The sequence below is a fragment of the Sphaerodactylus townsendi genome, linkage group LG01, assembly GCF_021028975.2.
Source record: "Sphaerodactylus townsendi isolate TG3544 linkage group LG01, MPM_Stown_v2.3, whole genome shotgun sequence".
Taxonomy (NCBI): Eukaryota; Metazoa; Chordata; class Lepidosauria; order Squamata; family Sphaerodactylidae; genus Sphaerodactylus; species Sphaerodactylus townsendi.
Window position 1 is genome coordinate 114,376,497 of NC_059425.1, and position 23,437 is coordinate 114,399,933.

The following is a 23,437-nucleotide window of genomic DNA, read 5'->3' on the forward strand; positions in this document are numbered from 1 at the left end:
GGATGCCTGGTGCTGCCACTCAAACAATGCCCAGGATACGAGCCCTGACTTGCCCCACCATATTTACACCCTTGCTCCCAGCAGCACAGACTTATGTCACCAAAAAGGTGGAATAAGTCATTTTCTACTAGGGACTTTCCTGGGAGAGAAAGTAGTTATTCCTTCTCACATAGCACCCATGTCACTGATTGCCTCTTTGGAAGTAGTGCAGCAGTGCCATCACCAGCCACTGCTCTACCACCCCTCCTTTGGCTGCCCCTGTTGTAAACTGCCCTGAGCCTGCCTGGCAAAGAAAGGCAGCCTATAATCCCAATAAATAAAATATAAAATAAAATAAAGAACTGGAGATTGTGTATCTCAGTCTAAAAATGTCATAGACAAAGTCATAAATCTCATACAATTTGGATTTTCCTTTGTAACATTTTTTATTAGCTAAATCCAAACATTTATGTTCTGGCCAGGATTCTGGGTCAGAAAATGAAACCCTCTGTGCTGATCTGTGTGATATTTTTAAAAGCCAGGCATATATTCTCTTTTTAGCTTAGTCATTCTTATGTCATTGTTTAGTCACGCAGTTTGAATATATTATCCAGTTGTTCCAACTTCTGATCAATTGTGGTCTCTGCCTTAATGTATCACAATTTAGAAATGTATAACACATATAGTAGATTTCATGGATAAAAATGTATAATAGATTTTAACAATTTGAAAATGTATAATAGATTTTAACAATTTTTTAAATCCATATTCTTGGTAACCAGACTCCAGGAGTGGAAATGCTCTCCAAATTGCAGGATTTTGCCAGCTACTCTCCTTCCTAGCTATCTGCTTTGCCATTTGATTTTTCTTTCAATTTTTTCTGCTGGGCAGTTTTATTCTCCTTCTGGCAATCCCCAGTTCCTCCCTCCCCCTAGAGGATTTCTGCACCAGAGACCTTTACCCTACAGGATTTCTGCACCAGAGACCATATATAGTTAGTCCAGGCTGTCATTTCCCTTGTCTGCTCCCTGGTTGGTCCCTGCAGATCTGCTTTGCCTTTCTTTCTGCTCTGTAGCTGCTTTGCTGCTTCCATTAAAAATTTCATCCATATTTTCCCCACTCCTCCAGGATTACGATGACCTGGAATATGACACTGAAATATAAAGAAATGTTTGGGCCTTGAACCAAAATATTTTTTTTCTTTCAAATTCAGTATTTTATCTCTGCTTCTTCACTCAACAAGAAGTCCCCATAATTTCTCAAGAATTATCTCAATTTGCTGAGAATATTGTCTTTTTCTCCTTTTCCATCTCAACCACAGGAACATAAAGTAGAAATATAGAGCTTATCCTGTTTGAAGTTCCTCTGCCTGTAGATTTTACTTGAGCCAATATAGTATATATTGTTTGTTAGGCAACATGACTTCAAAAGAAACAGTTTCTTTCACCCTCTCAACGATATAAATGAAAAGATGTTGGCAGAAAATTATGTGATAGAGTCATATTTTGATTTACAAGATGCATTGGAGTCAATATCTGACAAAATCTCTCCCAAGTTAATTCAAATTGGTATGGATCTAAGAATAATGAATATGTCATGTGACTAGAAATTCACTGTAATTGCTCCAAACAAAGGGTAATGATAAAATGAAATGAAGAAGTAGAACTGGAATCAGTGATAGGTCAGTGTTCTCTAACATCTTCCTTAATGATTTGAAAGTGGGAGTAGATTGGATGCTAATGAAAAACATTTACTATATTAAGGCTGCATACGCTAGCATGTAGAAGGGAACACCAAGGAAAGTGAAATATTGGCAAAATTGCTATTTGTCAAAGAGAAATGTCATTTAGTTAATCATAATAAAAGGCAAGTTTAAATGGTATCTTAACACTATTATATCTTAATTATCTCTGCAATGTATGTTACAGTTTTAAATACCAAGCAGCCTTTGGTCTGTAATTGGATAAAGAGGTTAAAAGAATCTTAAATAAATTATCATAGTATTCAAGGAAAAATGAGGGCTCCAGCAGACATAGTCATTCCCTTTACTACAAGAATGCTAAATGTAAGGACATTTCCATTGATATAGTAAGAAGGTTACAAGAATATTTGCGCCATTCCGCCATAGCCATGCACTTCATCATGAACATAAGGAGAAAGACAATGCTTACATCCACCTCTTTTAATAGTACAATTAAGTAATGTCCACAAATACATTTACTGCAATCCAGATGAAGGTGTGTTTGGAGGTGGCTGGGGTGGTCACTGCAAAGGTGGTGTCCTGCTGCCTCCATGGGGTTTCAGGGAGTGTGGAAAGGTGGGAAAGTTTAAATCCCTCCAATTGCCCAAATCTTCGCATTTCTGTTATTTCTGATAACCTGGAATGTTTATTATTATTATTATTTGCACTCTAGTTGGCATTTCTGGTTTCATTGTTGAATGTTATCCATGTTTTTGAAAGTTAGTTTAATTTTAAACAGTATTTGCACTGAACTTTTATAAAAGATGCCTAGGAGCCACTGAGAGTATAGTAGACATTTCAAAAATAAATGTATTGCTTCTGTAATATTGTTACCCAAATTACTATACAGATGGAGGCCCCATAACATTCAAAAGTGTCTCCATGCTACCATGGAGCAAACACATGCATTTCAGGGTATTATATATTTTAGATCATGACCCTATGCATATCAAAATGCAGAGTTAGACTCAAACTAACACTTGACATAATGAGAGCAAATAAGAATGAAAGCAGGTTTTTATTTCATTAACAGAAAAGAAATGTGTGAAGGTTTAAGCAGTCTGCATGCTAAAATAGGATCTCTCTAAAGGAAAAAAAGCATTAGAAAACAGTCAAAATCATTCCCCTTGTTCTTTTGTTTGCGTAACGGGAGGGAATTTTCCCCTTTTCTATTAAAAGTACAAGTGGGTTTTTTTAGGGAGATTGATTTTGAATGATTTTTTTTAAAAAAAAATCATAAAATTAAAATTCCTTAAGATAAATATGTGAAGCTTGCTTACATCTGTTAACATCCAAACTTATAATTTCTTACATTCTATGTGGTGCTCTCAAGTCAAAATAAGATCTAAGATCTGAATGCAACATTTTATTCTTATAGATATAACCCTTGCTACCCCAGTGAATTAAATCTTTGGCTTACGTAGTAAAAAAAATCCATTTTCTTCCATACTCTGTATGCAATCTGTTGTGTATCAAACATGTCAACTTTGTCATTGTTGCATATTCCATTAGTTTATCCAACCATTCTGTAAGATCTAGGTGATGGTTGCCCTTCCATATTTGTATTCTGCTGCAAATAGAACTCTGGCAGCTGTATATTTAAACAGTTCATTATACACTGTTGGTGTTGAATGTAGCAGTGTCTAATGTGAAAAGGAACTGAGAAGAAGACCCAGCAAGGGATGGGCAAATAACAAGTTTGAGTTAGATGTAAATTTGACCTCTCCATCCTTTTGTGTCACTTCTTGTCTGTCCTTAGACCAGTGGTGGCGAACCTTTGGCACTCCAGATGGTATGGACTACAATTCCCATCAGCCCCTACAATTGGCCATGCTGGCAGGGGCTGATGGGAATTGTAGTCCATAACATCTGCAGTGTCAAAGGTTCGCCACCACGGCCTTAGACTGATATTATCAGATCTACTATCCTGCTTCTTCTCAGAGGTTCGTTGCAGTGACTCTTCCTGGCTAGCAAGGTAGAAACATGCTATGTTCCCCTCTTTCCTATCCTAAATGTAGTTCCTAATAAACATTTACCTTTTACTCTTTTAACCAGTGTATTAGCTGCTTTTCTGTGTGGTAAACTCCAACATTTGGTGCATTATTTGGCAAAAGTTTTAACAACATTTTTGGATCTAATACAAACTTTACTTTCAGTAATTACATAATTTACTTTCAGTAATTACATAATTACAAACTTTACTTTCAGAAATTACATAAGTAAATATCAATGGTTGGGTATTTGACATGATCAAATAAGGGCTTCAACCTCTTGTCAGGTTGTTAAGACAAGGAGGAAGTAGCTGGAGATGCTTGTTGATTATTATGTGGGAGATCTGGATTGTTCGTTAAAATCAAATTACCTGGGAGAAGGTTCTGGGGTTCTTGTGGGGAGATACCTCCCTATTGACTGTCTGTTAGTATGGGCTATGCAAGACTGATGAAGGAGCTGCCCTACTTTTCTTACGCTCTTAGCACGACTCATTTCTATTTAATATCAGTTTAATACAAACTTCATCTATCATTTCTAGGCTCATGTTGAGATGTACACATGTTCAAGTGGGTATAGGTATGGAGGCATAGATATCACATATATAAATATAAATTCAATCAATACACAGCTGTTTCAGAGATGCTGTACTCCATTTTCTTCACAGTCCCCAAAGCAAATGGGGACTAGAGGGAAATCTTAGATCTAAAGTTTGAGAACAGGTTTATCAAGCTATGTCACTTCCAGATGGAAACCCTCAGATCGATCACTGTGACTGTCCTCCAGGGAAGTTCATGACCTCGATCAATTTATTGGAAGGATATCTGTATGTTCCGGTGTTCCAGAGCCACAGAAGGGTCCTCCGTTTTTGTCACAGAGACTCTCACTTCCAGTTCAGAGTTCTCCCCTTTGACCTGTCTTTGGCACCCAGGGTTTTTTCAAAGGTCCTAATCAACCTCATAGTATTGTTGTGGTGACAGGACATTCACATCCACCCATACTTAGACGGCTTACTGATACAGGCCCACCCTGGCAAGGGACACTGCTTTAAAAGGTCCCATACTGATGATATGTCTTCCTGATCAGGGGAGAATGACTATTGGACACTTACCATGAAAGGTCCTTATCTTCTGAGCCAAGGAAGACATCTCGCCCGCCCAATGCTCTTTGTTTAGGTTTTTTAAAAAACCTGGTTCATGGGGGAATTTTTTTGCTAGGATAGGGACAGTTCTTGGTTAGCTCAGTTTCCTGTTAAGTTAGCCATTAATTAGTTGACATAGTGGGGTCCCAGATGGGAAGTCAGATTCTCCTCCTCTCTCAGTTCTGTGTCCTTTCCTTTCTGAGTTTCCTGTGCTTTCAACATGGCTTAACTGCTTTTCAGAGACCCTAAAACTGAGGGAGAAGGAGGGGCATTCCACCAGCAACAGGAAGCTGAAGCTTTATTTCCTGCCTCTCTAGGAAGCAAGTGGGAATCACCATACAGAGGAGATGTCCTACTTGGCTCAGAGAACAAGGAACCTTCATAGTAAGTGTCCAATAGTCATTTCCTGCCCAGGAACGGTCACACCCAGCTAATCAGTCAAAGCTAGTAAAAGACACTCCTGACTACAGCTGCCACCTGCTTTTGCAGCAGTAGGCTATGATCCAAGAGCACCTTCCTGACTATGGACCTGTTCCTTCAAGGGATGTGCAAGCTGTGCATTCTAAATATCATCCCTGATTCAAATCATCCCTGATTTATTACTGCACTGAGAACAACATACTTGGGCACATGATTCTTTTTGCTGTGTGTTTTTTAAGCTGATGACTGCAGCACTAATGCCTTGAGAGCTGAAATTATATTATCCAAATATATTACTAAGCACTGTAGTATGAGCTTTACTAGCAAAGCTCAGGGGAAAAGCCCAACAATAACAGTGTCTTAAGTCAGGATGCAGTTTTGCTTCATTGAAATTGCAAACGCCTATGGGGCGTTTGTGTCCAAAAGCGTTGAAATTGAATTTAAGCTTGGGCAGATAACTCCATAAGTAAATAAGTTATGTCATAATGGTCCATTAGCATAGAACAATATGTTGCCTTTTAGATAACTTTCATTTTACTAATTAGAAAATTGCAAGCATATGAAAGCCTTCAGAATGACAGCAACATACATTTGTGTATAGTCACTTATTTGAATGGATTTGGTCCTATTAAGCTGTTCTGGAATTATAGAGGCCCCATCATAGGCATTGTCTCTTTGCCTGAGTACAAAGTACAGATTGCTGCAATTCAGCACAAGTTTGCACTATTTTCTTAAATTTTGTTTTTTCCATTTTAACACCCCCCAGTTGCATTCTTGAAAACTTACTATTGTGGGATGTTCGTCCTGTAAAATGTCTGAAGATGGGCAGCTATATATTTTTCAGATAAAGAAAGGCAGTAGATGTCAGTAGCTGCTCTCTAGAGACCCCAATTTTTACAGCCTCATTAGCAGTGTCTTAATTAGATGTCAAGCAGGTTAGCACCTACTTCTTAAGCTGATGTGAAAGGCAGTGAAGGGCAAAGGATGTGTTCTCAAAATGTCACATTTCCAACTCATGATGAATGATATATTCAGTTAGAAAAGGTTGGCATTTTATTTGGTTGGGGGAGAGGGGAATACTTTGTCTAAACATTTTGGGTGAGATTTCAAATATTTCTGTTTTGAATTAAAACAAATTCTATTGCTTGATAACATCTTCCATGTACATGGATCACAGGACTTTACAGCAAAATGGAAAACAGTTTATCCACTACATTTCTACTGCACAGCTTTCTTTGCTTCCCATTAAGTAAGAGAAGGGAATATTCTCATGGTATCATGGCTGTACCCATGGAAATGAGGAAACAGGAGGAAAAAAAGCAGGACAGGGTTGTTTATGATGTATTTATTATTTATTTACTACTTAGATTTATACCCTGCCCTACCCCTGAAGGATTCAGGGTGGCAACAACAATAAAAACTATTACAATAAAACAGAAAAATCTAAATAAATAACTTAAAACAGTATAAAAACTTAAAAAACCGATGGCGACTTTCACTTACTTTACCCCACCCCCCCCAGGAAGCCGAAACAGATGACAAGCAGATGAAACCCATAGTAAAAAACCGGCTGGTCTATGAAAAAGCCAGGTGGAACAGCTCTGTCTTGCAGGCCCTGTGGAAGCCACTCAGGTCCTGCAGGGCCCTAACTTCAGACGGGAGTATGTTCCACCAGGTGGGGGCCAGGACTGAAAAGGTCCTGGCCCTTGTCAAGGCCAGCCGGGTGGTTTTTGGGCCAGGGACTACCAGAAGATTCACCTCCAAGGAGTGGAGGGCATGCTTGGGCAATATGGGGCGAGGTGCTCCCTAAGGTATGCAAGTCCAAGACCACTCAAGGCCTTAAAGGTTAGAACCAACAATTTGACGATAACCCGGTACTTGATGGGCAACCAATGTAGATGGAAAAGGACTGGTGTAATATGGTCCCTGCCCAAGGCCCCTGCCAGGAGCCTTGCAGTCGCATGCTGCATGAATTTTAATTTCAAGATTAGTTTCAAGGGCAGGACAGCATAAAGCGAGTTACAATAATCTAACCTAGAAGTGACTATTGCATGGATCACTGTGGCTAGATCAACACAGGAGAGATACGGGGCCAACTGTCTCGCCTGGCAGAGATGGTAGAATGCAGTCTGGGCCATTCTGGTGACCTGGGTCTCCAAAGAAACCGATGAAGTCAGGTGTAGGGCCTCGCCGTCCAGCACAGACAAAACAAAATCAGCCGGCACTGTTTCCTACCCACAGGACCTCCATCTTCTCTGGATTCAGTTTCAACCTGCTAGCTCTCAACCACCCAGCCACAGCCTCCAAACACCGTTGGAGAGCCTCAGGGGCCGAGTCCGGTCAACCCACCATTGTAAGGACAAGCTGGGTGTTATCTGCATATTGATGACACCGCAGCCCAAAACTCCAGACCAGCTTGGCCAGGGGATGCATATATATGTTAAAAAGCATTGGGGAAAGGATCGCCCCCTGTGGCACCCCACAATCTATGGGGTACCGCCTGGAACTCTCCTCCCCTGACATCACCCGCTGTCCCCGGTCTTGGAGAAATTAGTTCATCCAGCTCAAGGCTGTCCCCATACTCTGATCTCGGCAAGGCGGTGGATCAAAAGGTCACGATCTACTGTGTCAAATGCTGCGGTGAGATCTAACAACACCAGCAGTGCCGAACAGCCTCTGCCTAGCTGGCACCGGAGTTCTTCCATAATTGTGACCAAGACCATCTTGGTCCCATGACCAGGGCGGAAGCCGGACTGGAAGGGATTCAACACTTCAGTATTTTCCAGGAACTCCTGAAGCTGAGCCACCACCGCTCTCTCAATTACCTTACCCAGGAATGGAAGGTTTCTGTATAAAGCATGAAGTAACTTCCCAAAGCTCCCCTTCAATTTTGTAGACTTTCTTCTTGGAATACCAAAGTGCATTTCGTGCATTATTCATGGCAAGTCTGAGCCTGGCATCATGTCATCTAATTCTCAATCCCTACTGAATGCCCTGACCTGGGTGGCCTATACTATCTTGTCAGATATTGGAAAATGAGTAGGGTCAGCCCAGGTTAGAATTTGGATGGTAGACCATCAAGGAAGTCCAGGGTCATGATGCAGAGACAGGCAAGATGATGCAAGCCACTTCTGAACATCACCTTTAAAACCCTATGGTTTTGCCATAAATTAGCTGTGTCTTCATGGTACTTTCTACCATAAATAACACACTGGTACGATGTATTTTCACAAATGAGTTTTTGCATTTACACTGTACAGTGTACAAGTGTGATTGCCAAACATTTTAAAAATATACCTACATATACCTACATATGCCTCCCCTCCCTTGCATGCCACCCCTCCCTCCCCTCCCTCCACTAGGGTGGGTGGGTCATGTCCAGATGTCAGGCGCCCTCCCACCCCTCCCTTGCATGCCACCCCTTACTCCCTCCCCTCCCTCACACCCCTTCCCTTGCATGCCACCCCTCCCACTGCTAGGGTGGGTGGGCCATGTCCAGATGCCGGCCCCCTCCCTCCCCTCTCTTGCAAGTCAAACCTCCCTCCCTCCCCTCCCTCACACCCCGTCCCTTGTATGCCACCCCTCCCTCTGCTAGGGTGGGTGGGCCATGTCCAGATGCTGAACCCCCTTCCCCTCCCTCCCCTCCCTTGCATGCCACACCTCCCCTTCCCCTCCCTCTGCTAGAATGGGTGGGCCATGTCCAGATGCCAGGACCCTCCCTTCCCTTGCATTCCACACCTTGCATGGCACCCCTCCCCCTCCTCTCCCTCCTGACCCGAAACCTGACATGGACCATGACCCTAGTGAAGAAGGTCACATCTATGGCAGACATCTTCAAGAGGAGGTTTATTTCAATTATATACTGCATTGCTCTGCATATAATTTCTAAATAGCTGGTGTGTATTTCTGTGCCACAAATATTTGTGACAGGATGATGGTACCAAATGTTGTAGATTTGTATTTGTCATTGTGTCAGCAACCTGGTGTGTGACAATGTTTGTAACACAACCTTACCATGTTGTAGTCTTCTTACCTGAAATATGGGGAGAATTAGTACTTGCTGACAAGGATGCTATGAAGATTTTGAAAGCCTGATCCAACAAAGTTCTTAAGAACATATTAAAGTGGAAGTGTGCAGGTAATCCTAATGACCTCAACGCTTAATTCATTAATACCTTCACAAGCTTTCACTGATGAAACAATCAAAATTATTTTACTAGAAGATCATTTGGCAGGATTTGGTCTTTTAACAGAAGGTAGAACAACTATTTTTCAGTTTGTGAATTAAGAAAGTAGCCTCAGGGACAGTTACTGATGCTGCACATATGCAATGCTGATCACTAGAACTTATTTTAAGAAGCAATTGCACACCAAGTCACAATGGCTACTGATTCTGGGTTATTTGTTGGTCTTTTCCTATATCTGTACATCTTTATTTCCTGTCCTTAAATCATAGAAAGTTCTGTGTTATGCATCTTATGCAACACATCTTTTTCGGCCTTTTGGTAGTCTGCTTATAGCTCACACTGTGTTCTGATTTGTAAGAAGTGAACATATATTATTTTATACTAATTAAGACTATTTGTCCATCTATCTAGGTGTTGTTTACTTTGACTAGAAAAAGTTTACCAAAATTTCTGGCAGAGAAACATGTTTCCCAACACCTGTTCCTTGAGACTTTTTAAATAGGTATACTAGAACTTGGCCCTGGGATCTTCTGCATAGATAGCATATGCCAGGGGTGGTCAACCTATGGCACTCCAGATGTTCATGGCCTACAGTTCCCATCAGTCCCTGCCAGCATGGCAGAGGCTGATGGGAATTGTAGTCCATGAACATCTGGAGCACCATAGATTGGCCACCCTTGGCATATGCTTTGCTACCTGCCCTCCTCTAGGTTAGATACAAGTTACATATGACTCTGAGTTGTGTGTTAATTCCCCCCTAAAGTTTTTTTGTTTGTTGAAAAAAATAAAATAGCCTCAAAATGCAGCCAAAATTAAACTATGAATGAGGTATGGGAGATCTCAGTCATTCTCTTCTATGTGTCCCCCTCTGCCCCCACCAATTTGAAAATCCTGTCATATCTTTACCCTTATGCAAGCAGAAATAATTTTAAATGGAAACAGATAAGAAGCCCATCCATACAGGTCAGTATGGATTTGAATTTTAACCATCACAATTGCATTTTATTAAACGAAAAACATAAAAAATGGCTAAATATAACTAATGATTACATATGATATGTTCATTTTTGATTTGTTGTGAGCCTAATGTCTGAAAAATCCTCTTCTATTTGAATGCATTAGTTACATTGACTTTATGAATTCATTCAGTGGTATGATTCTATAAGCCAGCTCATAAATTTAGCAGCATCCATATAATGGCCTCAACAAGAGCTTGATACCAAACTTGTGTCTACAGTTTTGTAAAAGACAGAATGATTCTATGAATAAGAGCCTTCCCATGGTGGCTATACACATAACAGCCTGAATTTGCAAAGTTCTAGTGCCTCATCAAGTATACTTTTTAGAGATACTATAACCATACAAACCACAAAACTACCACAAATAAAGCTGAAATGGAAACACCAATTCACTTTCTACTCTTTGACCTAAAAAAGAAAACCAAAGTCAGTATAATAATGTGATCATCTTTTCTTGAAATAAAAACTCCAATGCAGCCTTTAATTTTTTTTATTTTAAGAATTTAATTTCTAATGTTCAAGCATCCTAGTTTTTAACAGTGGGGATATCCTTTATTGGTGTAGGTGACTTGACTTTGTGTTCGTCGCATCCTAGCAAAATTCAGCTTATATCAAGGTTTTAACTTGTAATTCACATGCGAACAACAGTGACCTCATGTGGCTATTGCTTAGGGATGAGCATTTATCACACAAAGATCAAAAGGAAAAGCTCCATCTTCACAATCAGCCTGTACAACAGCCTATAGAAAGACCATTGTAGCTTTCATTTTGAGATAGTGTTTACTAGAGTAACAGTTATAGGAATTTTTAGATTCTGATTTTGATAAATGCAAGCTTTGTGACAGTGGTCAGCCCACAAGAATTTTATATGCTACAGTCCTAAGAACACGTTCTATGGAGTAGGCCATTAAGTGTAGTATCCTTGAGAAAATCTGGTTAGGAATTTTCCTTTATCCTTTAAAATCCCTAAATTTGTGTCTAACATTATCATTAGAGGAATTCTGGCATCTTCAACTTTCCTCTCCCTCTTAGAGAAACCAAGACAGTTTATGCAATGGCCCTGTCCAGTTAAAATTAGTCATAAGTTGTACTGAAAGAAATGGACCTTAAGTTGGTTATGACTGATTCGAGTCTCATTATTTTCAATGAGACATGGACATATCTAATATTAGTTGCATTAAGGCCAGCATTCTTTTATGTAATTTCAATAGAGATTATTCTAATAGCCCAGGGCCCCCCAACATTGTACCCATAGGTGCCATAACACCCACCAAAACCTTTTGTGGTGCACATTTCCTTGTACTTTTAGAAAGTGGAAAGGTATGGTGGTTTTTTGAGTTTGTGATGTTAATGGTATCATGCTGCTTCATGTAAAGTACTTTACCTGGAGTGATATTCTAAAAATACAGCAAGGAGTTGAAAACAAGTATGACTAGAACTATTCTTAATGACAAAACTAGATTAAACTAAAGCTGAAAGGACATTCAGTTATTTGTGGCACCTTGGTGATTTGTACTGTTACAGCCTCTCAAAAAAGTATCTTTTATGGGGCACTGGAACGGTGCTAATTCAAGCTGTTATGTGTGTAGCTACCATGGGAAGCCTCTCATTCATAGAATCAGGCTTATAGAATCATAGCACTGAATGAATTCATAAAGTCAATGCAACTAATGCATCTTTCAGCACCTCAGACTGGCACCCTCCATCCCCCAGACCCTCATTCTCCATGACACCTGAAGAGATGTCACCATGGGTGTGGGACCCGGCTGTTAGGTCTCTGAAATCTTCTTTGTCTCTCTCGGCTTCTCCAGGCCTGCCACCTTGGCTTCAAGAGAATGCACACGTTTCCTGAGTGCCAGGAGCTCATTGCAGCGAGGGCACACCCACAACTTCTGCCCTAGTGGTAGATAGTTGTACATGTGACACTCAGTGCAAAACACTGGAAAGCCCCCCCACTCCTGCTGGCTTCCTGTCTTCATATCTAACTCTGTTTAGATATTCAAATATTAAACTTTTAATTAGTGCCTCTCCCTTGATCTTTTCGTACCTTCTACTATCCCTCAAGATATATCCTTATTCAGTAAAACACCTGCACATGCCTAGTGGCACGTGCCACTGCTTCCAGAGAGTGAGCAACAGAGCTAATAGCTAATCCCACCTCTCAGCAAACCCCACCTCTCAGAAGCCTGGAGCAAGTGTAACCTCAGCTTGTGGGGTCTGTGCGGCAGTACTTGGAATGAGTTGCAACAACAATTTTTAAACAACAAAATGGTTTACTTTTCTTTACAATTAACACTTTTAAAACATCAACATTTAACGTTACAATTCAAGGTCCTGTTCAGGTTGCATTTCAAGTCCTTCTATTTACAGTCTACTGATATTGCCAAGTCCAATTCTTCTTTGCAAGTGGGTTGGCTCCTGAAGACTCCAAGGGCTTGATGAACAGGTTGCAACATGATGAAGGTCTCCAGGAGAACTCTCACCCATTACAACCACAAAAGAAAACCCTGAAACAATAAACTCCAACATTTACAACATAGCAAAAACAACAACTACCTTCCCAGTAGTTCCCAACAATATTGCAATTACCTTAACAAGGTGTTAAGGGCTTATAGAAATCAAGGTCCGAGTCTGGTAGCCTTGTCTTCTGCAAAGAGCTCTTTCAGCCTTTCTGCTGCTCTAAGTCTCCACCCCCTTACTGGGTCAACCCATTCTGGGCCAACCCATTCTGGGCATGGGGGTTACACAAGCACATGGCCAGCAGAAAGAAAACAAGAAAAAAAGCCCCTGTTAAAAACACTGTTAACAGATTAAAAGATTTGGGTTTTAAAAAAGCCGTCCAAAAAAGAAAAGTCAGAGCTCATCTACTGCTGTCTGTTCCACTTCTTGTCTCCCTGCTACTCCTCTCCTCTGCTCTACTCCTCTCTAGACCTTTTATTGAGGCTCCCAGATGAGGAGAAAGCAGAAGGGACTGCCATCCCCTGTCCTCCAAGATCTTCTTTCAGAAGTACTGAGGCGGTATCGAGACGTGGGAATGGGGCCATGTCCCCAGGGGTGGGGTGGGGGTGTGGCCACACACACCCTGAGCCCCCCCTGCCTCAGTGCTTATAAAAGGGGAGCCAGGAGGGGGGCAGCAGCTGGGCTGGGGGGGTTAGGGCCCACCCCACCCCTAGGCACAGTGGGGGGTGGCATCCAGAGACAATTTGTCTCTGGGTGCCATTTCCCCCGATACGCCTTTGGTGCAAGCAAAGGGTGAAACAGACTAGAGAGCTTTCTGGTTGGGTGGCAAAAATAAGATGCTTCTTGAGCTTTGCATTCTGCATAGCCAGGCAGAGGATGTCTTGCAGGTGGCTTAAGGGGAAAAGGTGCACTTTAAAGCATCTTCAAAATAGGATGGCTTGAGCAGAAATAAGGCATTCTGACGATGTCTTGGGGAAAAGGTTGTGCAAAATTCTTGCCCAAGATGTCTTTTTTCACATCATCAGGATTTGTGCTGGACCATAATTACCAGTTGAAGTCATTCTTGGGATGCACTTTATTAGGTTGTGAAAAGAGTGTGAGGTATGTTTGGTGTTTCCCATGTCAAAATTATATGTACTGTATTTTTAAAAATGTTTGGGAAAAGGCTAAGGTGAAAAACTTTCTCCTTGGGTTGAGTTTTTGTATGTGCAGGGCAGTTGAGGGAATATTCATTCATATTTTGAGGGAATATTCATTCATATATATATGAATGAATATACTGGTATATATAATATAAAATGTAATTATTCATTAACAGTTCACAGGGGTTAACAGAATTCATTCTATCATTTAAAAGAGTTGTTACTTTTATACTTTGATTATTTATGTATACATAAAGAAAAATATGTATGTTAGATATCATTTAGTAATTTTGCCCCCATTTGAAAAATGTAGATCGAGCTCTGTATGACCTCAATATATGTTTAGGATAATGTTGGCAAAAGCTATCACTGAAGTACCTTGACTCCGAACTGTTTATACCACAGTTTAAAGGCCAGCACCTTCCATTTGATTTGGAGTCAGAAACAAATTAGAACCAGTGAAAACGTTACAAAATGGGTGATGTGCGCTCCCTGGCTAGCTGTGTTAACAACAGAGTGGCTGCATTTTAGACCAGTTTTCAACAAAGGTTCAAAAGGAGCTGCATGTAGATCATGTAACAATAGGTCACCAGCACATACATAATAGCATAAGAAACTTTTCTAGGAAAGGTTCTCAAGAAATATGACTATGCAGCTCATTTATTCTTGACAAAAGATTCTGATGGAACTTCAATGAAAGCTAATGTCAAATGGTTGATCAGTATAAATTGAAGATCTGGCTGAAACCCCTCAACTACACATTTTTGAGTATCAATGGAATATAAATTTGGGTAAGGATTTGGAAAGTCTCCAATTGCTGCAAAAGCTCAGGAAACAACTGATTCTGCTGAAACTCATTGTAGCTGAACTTGAAATGTCTTGTGATCCTGCAGCATGCTAACACCATGCAAGCATCAGTGATGACTTGCATATCAAAGAAACAGCTGTCTTCTGAACTTATGTTTAGAGAACAAATAGAAGTAGTATTCAGCTGATGGGTGATGAATAAAGATTTTTATTTGTTTTCTTTTAAGACTTGTGTTTGTAACTAATTTGCTGATTCATAAACTTGTCAAGAGTAAATTGGCAATATATTTCTTTTGTAGAGGGAAAACAAATGCAATTATATGAGATCCTGATTTTATTCATTTGTATTAATATCCTGAGCATTTAAAGACCATGTATATGTGATCCTGTTATCCCCAGTACCTCCTAACCTTATGAAAGGAAGAGGAAAATAATTAACTGAATATTTTTATTTATGAAATCTGCCAAGAGATCTGTACTTGAACAAAATGAAATTCAAGATATAGGGTTGTTACAAGAAATAAGATTTGGAAACTCAACATATTTTTAGGCCGTGAGCAGTCTTGGACCTGCATACCTATGGGACCACCTCTCCCTGTATTGCCCTTCTAGACCCCTCTGTTCATCGGGGGGATTTTACTGGTGGTTCCTGGCCCGAAACAGGTTTGGCTGGCTGCCACTAGGGCCAGGGCTTTTTCGGCCCTGGCCCCCACCTGGTGGAATGAACTCCCTGCTGAGATCAGGGCCCTGCGGGACATTTGTGAGTTCCGCAGGGCCTGCAAGATGGAGCTCTTCCACCAGGCTTTTATATCATGCCAGCCGGCCTGACTGGAACATCGCTGCCTCCCATGGGTGTCTGGTTAGGGTTTTAACGCCATCTGTTTTTAAAATTCTTTATTGTGAATGTTTTAATGATACCGTTGTGTCAGTATTGGTTTTATATTGTACGACTGTTATGTTTTTACTGATGTTTGCCACCCTGAGCCCTGTTGGGAAGGGCGGGATACAAACCAACAAATATTTTGAACTATGAATTTATCAGGATCAACAGTAAAATAGAAAGAATGGCATACCAATACTCAATACATAATGTATTACATAAGACTAGAGGACTCCAACTAAAGAATTAGCTTCTTAATTCAAATCAATATATGTAACTCAGACCCCTCCTATCCTACTACTCATTGACCACCACTGGTCCCTTAGTGTTTCCATTTTTTCTTTTGGATCAACAAAAGTTCCTGAATCTTTCCAAGGTACAAACTTGACAACCCTGACGCCCTTTGACTTTCTAGTCCACAGCCTCAGTTCTTATCCTTAGCCCTCTGTTCCTTTCATCAACACTTCATATGGGTTCATGCATCTTATCCTCTAATTACCTTGGCCTTTTACTGTTTTAACTCTACCTTTGGGTTTTCTGCCTTTTAGACCCACTAATTTCTGAGATTTCCTCCCATTCAGGTTTTTAATACTTTAATTATTTCACATAGGGCCTTGTGATGGACAGGCTAGGTTCTGCTTCTCCCTAAGAGAGGCCAGTGGGAGCTGACAGAGCATTAATGAGCAGGACAGTTGAAAAATAGCAGTTAAAGGAACTGAAGATAGCAATTGGGAAGCTGAGAATGTGTCCGGCCGAGTGAAGTTGTGGTGAAGAGCAGCTTAAAACTGACTGAAAAAAGTCAATTTGTATCAAATTATCTCAAATGCTGGAATAGGGAAACAGTTCAAAAGTTCAATGGAAATTAAAGTTTATGACCTCTATCTGTCTTTGTTCAGTGTTTTGTTCAAACCATAAATAAAATTTAATTCTGTTTAATCCAGTGGGCTAGTTATCTCAGGGAAAGAAGCCTACACGCTCACACAAGCTAAAATTGTATATGTTAGATCCACTTTAGAGAACCCAATCTGAGTTAAATGAAGATTGCTAACAAGCAATCTTTTCCCTGTAATTCGGGTTTCAAATGTTTCCTGCTTGCCTGTGCAAACTACAGCAGCAGAAAGCATCCAATTTCCCTCCTTCCATTCACCACTTGAGTGGATTCTCTAGAGAATCTACTCAAATGGTGGCCACCATGTTCAGATGGAGGAAGATTCTCAGTTGCAGGGGGGAAATCTCTGACTACCTACCACTCCGAAGTCCCAAGCATAATTCGGGTGGGGGAGGGAGATACTTTTTTATTTTCTTGTCTGGCAATGATGACATTTTGGCAACTATTACAGAGTGTTGTCTCCTGTAGAATTTTGGTACTGTCCAGTGTTTATCCAAGCTGGAATGTTTACTCAAACTTAGAATGCAGGGTGAGGTGTTTAGTCATTTACTTTTGTTTTTATGTGCAAGCAAGCTCAGAAACAGAAATGTATATGTGGCAACTATGTGTCATAGTTCATTGCAGACAGTGACAATTTTACAGCTAATTTTGGTCAAATCAGAGGCCTGATTTTTCTCAGGTCTGTTTTTTTTAAGGTTTTTTCTTCTTTGACTGTTGTGTGCTTTCTAGGCTGTGTAGCTGTGGTCTGGTAGTTTTTGCTCCTAACATTTTGCCTGTATTTATGACTGGCATCTTCAGAAGCATGTCACCGTAGGATGTGTTTTTCTTCCTTTGTCCATGAGAAAGCTGCATGACAGGACTGTGTGAACTGCAGGACTGCAGCATCTTCTTCGGAGGTCTCCCTTCCAAGCACCAACTCAGCTTAGCTTCCAAGATCTGATGAGATTGAACTATACTATACCATTTCACATCCTTAAAATGTTCTAGGCACAAAAAACATTTTCAGGAAGTCCTTTCTATCTATATGTGTTTTTATTATGTCCTTGAACCAAGAAAATCAAGCCAAAACAAAACCAAAAATGTGTGTGTGAGAGAGACCCCAATTTTTGCTCCATGCAAGTGGTATACCACTGGCATGGTGGTATGCTGTAAGAAAAATATCACTGTGCTAATGTAAATCCATACTGCCAGCATACACCATCTCATGGAGATTTATTAGCAATCCCATATTTATCTGGTGGATTGCACTGTGCATTCATTCAGGATCAAGATTTTATTGGCAGCAGTGATTGACCTTTGATAAATACAACCCCCCCCCCAATACAAATCTTTAAAAAGGCTCATTCTACAAAGACTTCTGTCATCCAGAAATAAACATATGGAGATTATTTCTCTGTCTCATTTTTATTTTCCAGTATATAGATAGTATATTGCTATTATCAACTTCTTTTATAGTTAAGAGTCATAGTAACGAGTCTCTTGCTGGATTGGGTGTATATTACACAATCTGCATGGTACTGATATACTTTTCTGTCCTGTTTGTCAAGTAGCATGAACTATTTCTTTACTACTTGTTTATTTATAAACTTTATACCCTACCTTTCTGCCACTACAAAAGCCACCAAGGTGACTAACCATTTAAAACACACATGATAAAATTACATTATATACCATTAAAATCAACCCCCTCCAAAGCATACATCAAGAGAATTTGTAAGAATTAAAAATCAAAGACAAAAATATACAAAACAGCTGAAATACAAACAAAGCTTAAAAACATTGGTTAGTCCTCATTCTGTGGGATGGGCTCCCTTGAGAGAGGAGGAGGTGCTATTTCTAGGAATTTTTAGGTTGCAATGCAAGGTCATTCTACTTTTAAGCCTTTTAATGAGGTACCGATTGCAGGTATCTTTGAAGGTGAGGATGGTTATTTTGGATTTTATTTTTTATGGTTTAAATTATGATTTTTAAGCCACCTTGGGCCAAAAGAAAAGGCAGAAAGTAAATATTTGAATAAATAAAGTTCAGTTTTAAGTCAAAGAAAAAATGTAATTGGGGCAACATAGCTTTACATACTATTACAGATTTCCTTTTATTTTAATTGTTTTCCTTTTCTCACCAATTCATTTGTTTTCTGTCCCACACTTAAAATGGTTGGGGGATCTGTGACTGAAAACTCTTCCTTTATATAGAAGTCAAAAATATAGAAGTCACAAGAAAAACTCAGAATGGTTACATTAATCTTTTTTGGGGGAAATATAAAAGTCAGGTTAGTGAGGTTTCAGAAAAATGAACTTGGAAGATTAACTGTGCAAACCAAACTGGGGGCGGGGGGAGCTGAAGCCTCATTGGAAACAGGAGAAGAATTGCACTGGTGTACATGCCACCAGCTCCCTGCAAACTGGCATGGGTGCTGGCACCAAGATGCTTACCTCAGTGGTCAGCTGCCACAGTGCCCAGACCTAGAAGCTGGCCCCTGCGGTGGCCGGTCGTGGCCACAAATGCCCATGCTGGAGTGGAGGGGGCTGTTCTGGGGGCATTCCCATGGGGGTGTGTGGTCAACTTTACTTCCAAAGACTTTTAACCTGGGAACACCTCTGTCAGCAGCACAGACTTAACACCACCCAAAAAAGCTTATGTATGTCATTTTATACTATGGACTTTCCTTGTGTCATGGACAGGGAAGAAAGGGATCCTCAGAGAAAGAGCAGGGTCAGGAAAGCTCAGACCAGGTTGAGAACCAATAGGGACTGAGCCCAGAGCAGCCAGAGTCACTGTAGGATGAACAGCTGATTAGCCAGGACTCAGAGCCCAAAGTGCCTGCAGAAGCAAGCTATTCTCCCAGCCCTGCACCCAGTAACTCACTTGAGCCCACTCATCATCACAGACAGCGTTGTATCTGCTGCAGGCTGAAAGTGTTTGCTGGTTCAGAGAAGGCACCTCCATCAGCAGGAGGAATCAGATACCTCACAGGATGAATGTTAGGCTCCTGAGAGGTCCTATATTAGAGAGGATAGCAGACCACATCAGCCTGCAACAAAGCAAGTTGACTGTTGCATCACATCCTCTTAATGTGCTGACTTTGTGGTCTCTGACCCTTGCACAAGTGTACAAAGTTTATAAATAAACAAATAGTAAAGAAATAGTTCATGCTATTTGACAAATAGGACAGAAAACTATATCAGTACTGTGCAGATTGTGTAATATACACCCAACCCAGCAAGAGACTCGTTGCTATGACTCCTGGCTATAAAAGAAGCTGATAATTTTTTACTCTGAACCTGTGTGATGGGCTCTTGACTTGGCTTTCTCAGACTAGAGACTTCTGTTGTTGGTTCTCATGTTTCTGCTTTTCTCCAGACATTCTGTTCCATAACCTGAAACCTCTGGCTAGCTAACTGGTTAACTCAGGACACCTGGGTCAAATCCCCACTTGAAATTTGCATGCAGATCCAAACCTGTTTGTTGTGAAACCGTGTCCTCTTCATCGGAGTTTCTCCCTCCCCACCGCAGCAAGCACACAGCAGACACATCCGGTTGCAGAACTCTTAGCAATCCCCACTACCAGGCGAGTTCGCTTCACTGCTCTCCCCTGATTGGCTGGCGTGCCTTGATGGGGTGGGACCTTTTCCCACTGTGGAAACGTACATTGTAGTGGCGTGATAAAAAAAAACCCCAGTGTGTAAAAATTTAATGTTTGACTCTTTAACTGTGCAAACAGTTAATCGTTACCTGTGTAAACCATTAACAATTCAAAGTTACACATTTGACTATTTAACGTTTGCATCCCCTTTTGCTGGCCAATTGCAAAAGCAGAAATGAAACCAAGGAAAGGCTGTGCGCGCATCGCAGCGCTGATTGGTTGCCCAAATTCCATGTCACACTCCATGGTGGGAAACGAGTCAGGGTTTCAACCCTCATCCCTCCCCTCGGATCAGCTCTGAATCGTGTTAATGGGATCTATGCCACTTGCAACCAGGTCCTGCCGGAACGCAGATTAACGGGGAGAACAAGCGCCAGAAATGGAATCTGCCACGCAAGCAATGGGGAGGTCGTCCCTCAAACCTGGTTAGTTTGTGTTCTGAAACCTAGCTATGACGGTAGTGGGTATTCGACCCTGGAGAAGAAAGGAGGTTATCCTTCTCTCTCAGGATCTTACCACTGATTGCCTATCTTGACCCTGACCACCAGTCTACTCTGCTTCTCTTTGGATCGGACTGTAAACAAGACAAAGGAATGAGGAAACTGAATATATTGACAAACCATAGATATTTGGTAATCAGGATGTATCTGATGGAATTCAGAGAGATGTTAACATTTTTGAAATATACCAAAATAGATTTCACTTGGCAGTCACTGTTTAGTAGAATGAACATAAGCTGTTTGAAACAATATTTCTTAAGTTTGAGAAGTTAAGAACAAACCTGCCATTTCCTAATTTTCTTCCTTAAAGCTGATTTGGAATAATTCTATTTAATTAGGAGACATTCCCCTTAGAACTGGTTAGGGATTAGAAGAGTTGGTTTATATACCCTCCTTTTCATTATCTTTAAAGAGTTTTTTCTTCCCCTCTCCACAACAAAATGCTCCTGAGGTAGGTGGAGCTGAGACAGTTCTGAGAGAACTGTGATTAGGTCAAGGTCACCTAGCAGGCTTTATGTGAAGGAGTGAGGAATCACACCTGTTTTTGCAGATTAGTATCTACTGCTTTTAATCACTACACCGTGCTAGCTCTTACTATCTTTACTTAACAGCTATTTCTCTGAGCGAAGGACACTCAAATCACTACCCTCACACATACAGAGGTTCCTTCTTGATCCTAAACAATTGTGTTCCTCTCACTCCAGCTGCAAGCCTCAACTGTCAGCTTCACCAGTCAGTCATCAGTTTCTTTAAAGGTCTCTCTGAACAGCCACTTTTGACTTCTCATAACTTTTTTTCTTATTGAACCTCCTGTCACTTCACTCAAGATTGTATGATTGGGACAATTCATCCTTATGCCCACCACACATGCAAGGTCATATTTTGACCCAGAGAACTTGCAATGTGTATTTCAAGACCATGTGATGGATTGAATTAGTATTCTACCAGATCTATGCTGTTCACAGGCAGGGTTCATTGAGCCTCTGCAGACAACCTTGAAATCACTCATCTATAATGCTATATAGAAAGAAACATTGCCATTCCTGTGACTATTTTCTTTCCTGGATTGACACATGCAGAATAATCACAGTCATGATAGTGACAAGTATGATGTAAGAAAACTAAGGCATTTTTTGTTTGTTTCATCTGATGTTTCCTCAATGATTCCTCCACCCTGCCTTATATTTTAAACTGATGATTTTATGTTTTTCAATTTTTATGACATTTTGTAATATTTTTACTTGTTTTATAATATTTCACTTTTACTCTTAAGCCACCTCTGATTGGGCAGAATTTTTATAAATAAATGAAGAAATGAATGCATAAATATACATATACATAGACCTAATATTTGCATATCTCTAATGTATCTCTGCTGAAGTGCAGTGTGCAGTGCTTCATTTCAGATCCCAGATTTTAACAACAGACTTACTGCTTGTTCCTATTTTCCAGTCAGACAATGCTGGTTTGGGATTCAAATTTGTGTTTTTTGAGGGGTTCCAGAATTTTAGGATCATTATTTTCAATTGTGGGGGGCACAGATTTGAGGTTCTGGTACAGTTGTTATTAGAGATAATGACATCACATTTGTACTGAACTTAGTCTTCACTTTAATCTAAATTCCCCTTAACTTTCAAGCAGAATTGAATTTTTTACAAAGTTTGCTAATGCTGGTTTCGACTACCTGTTGCAGCTCAGTCCCTCCTATATACCCTGCAAAGCTTGCCACAACATGGACTCAGCATTGTGGGGAGAATCTCCTACTAGCCAGGTAAGGTGTTAGCAACTTGTGGTGGTAGAATTGCCAGACACATGCCTGCAACCCGCTATTTTCTCTTGCCTGTGATTTGAGCACCAGTGGGAAACAGGCAGGGGCAGAGCACCCACGGAGACATGTGGAGTCACATGTCCTCAGGCACACACCATCCTGTCACTGGGGGGGGGTAAAATCGCCTCCACACCCCTCCTCCCCAACATCAACTCGGCTCACCCAAGTTGGCCTGGAAGAGGAAGGGATAGCACCTGCTGGGGAGGAGTGCAAAATTGCCCTACCTCCCTCCCCCTTCCACCCACATCTGGGCCCACCCCTGCCAGGCTGCTCCTTTAGCTGGTGGAGGCTGAAGGAGCAGCCTAGCAGGCTGCCGCAGGGCACCTCTTGACCTGGCCCAGCCCCGCCAGACCTGGCGGAGGCTACAGCCGAGAGCCCCTTGGTCCTGCTCCACTAGGTTGACAGGACCGCTGTCAGCTCAGGTAAGTGGGGTGCTGGGAGGGTTGTGCCATTTTGCCCAGGGCACCATTCCCCCCACTATGCCTCTGGAAACAGGAGTGTTTTGGCAGGAGGATTGCCCTCCAAAAGTGAGCTAATGGTAGCTTTATCTGGTGGGGACAGTTTCTTCAGAGGCTTAACTATCTATATAGCTGATTCCATAATCACCCTCAACAGGTTTTTCTGCAGACATGGCAAACTGCCTAGATCTGCAAAAAAAAATCTGATTTTTTTTTAAAAAACAGCTGGATTAAATTTCCCTAATTTAAAACCCAGTGTTGTCTGCACATGCACAGACAACACTCTTACTTCTTGAACTTCCGGGAGCAGAGATCCTCCAGGTGTGACGGCAGCATCCTTGGGGGTGGGGGAAA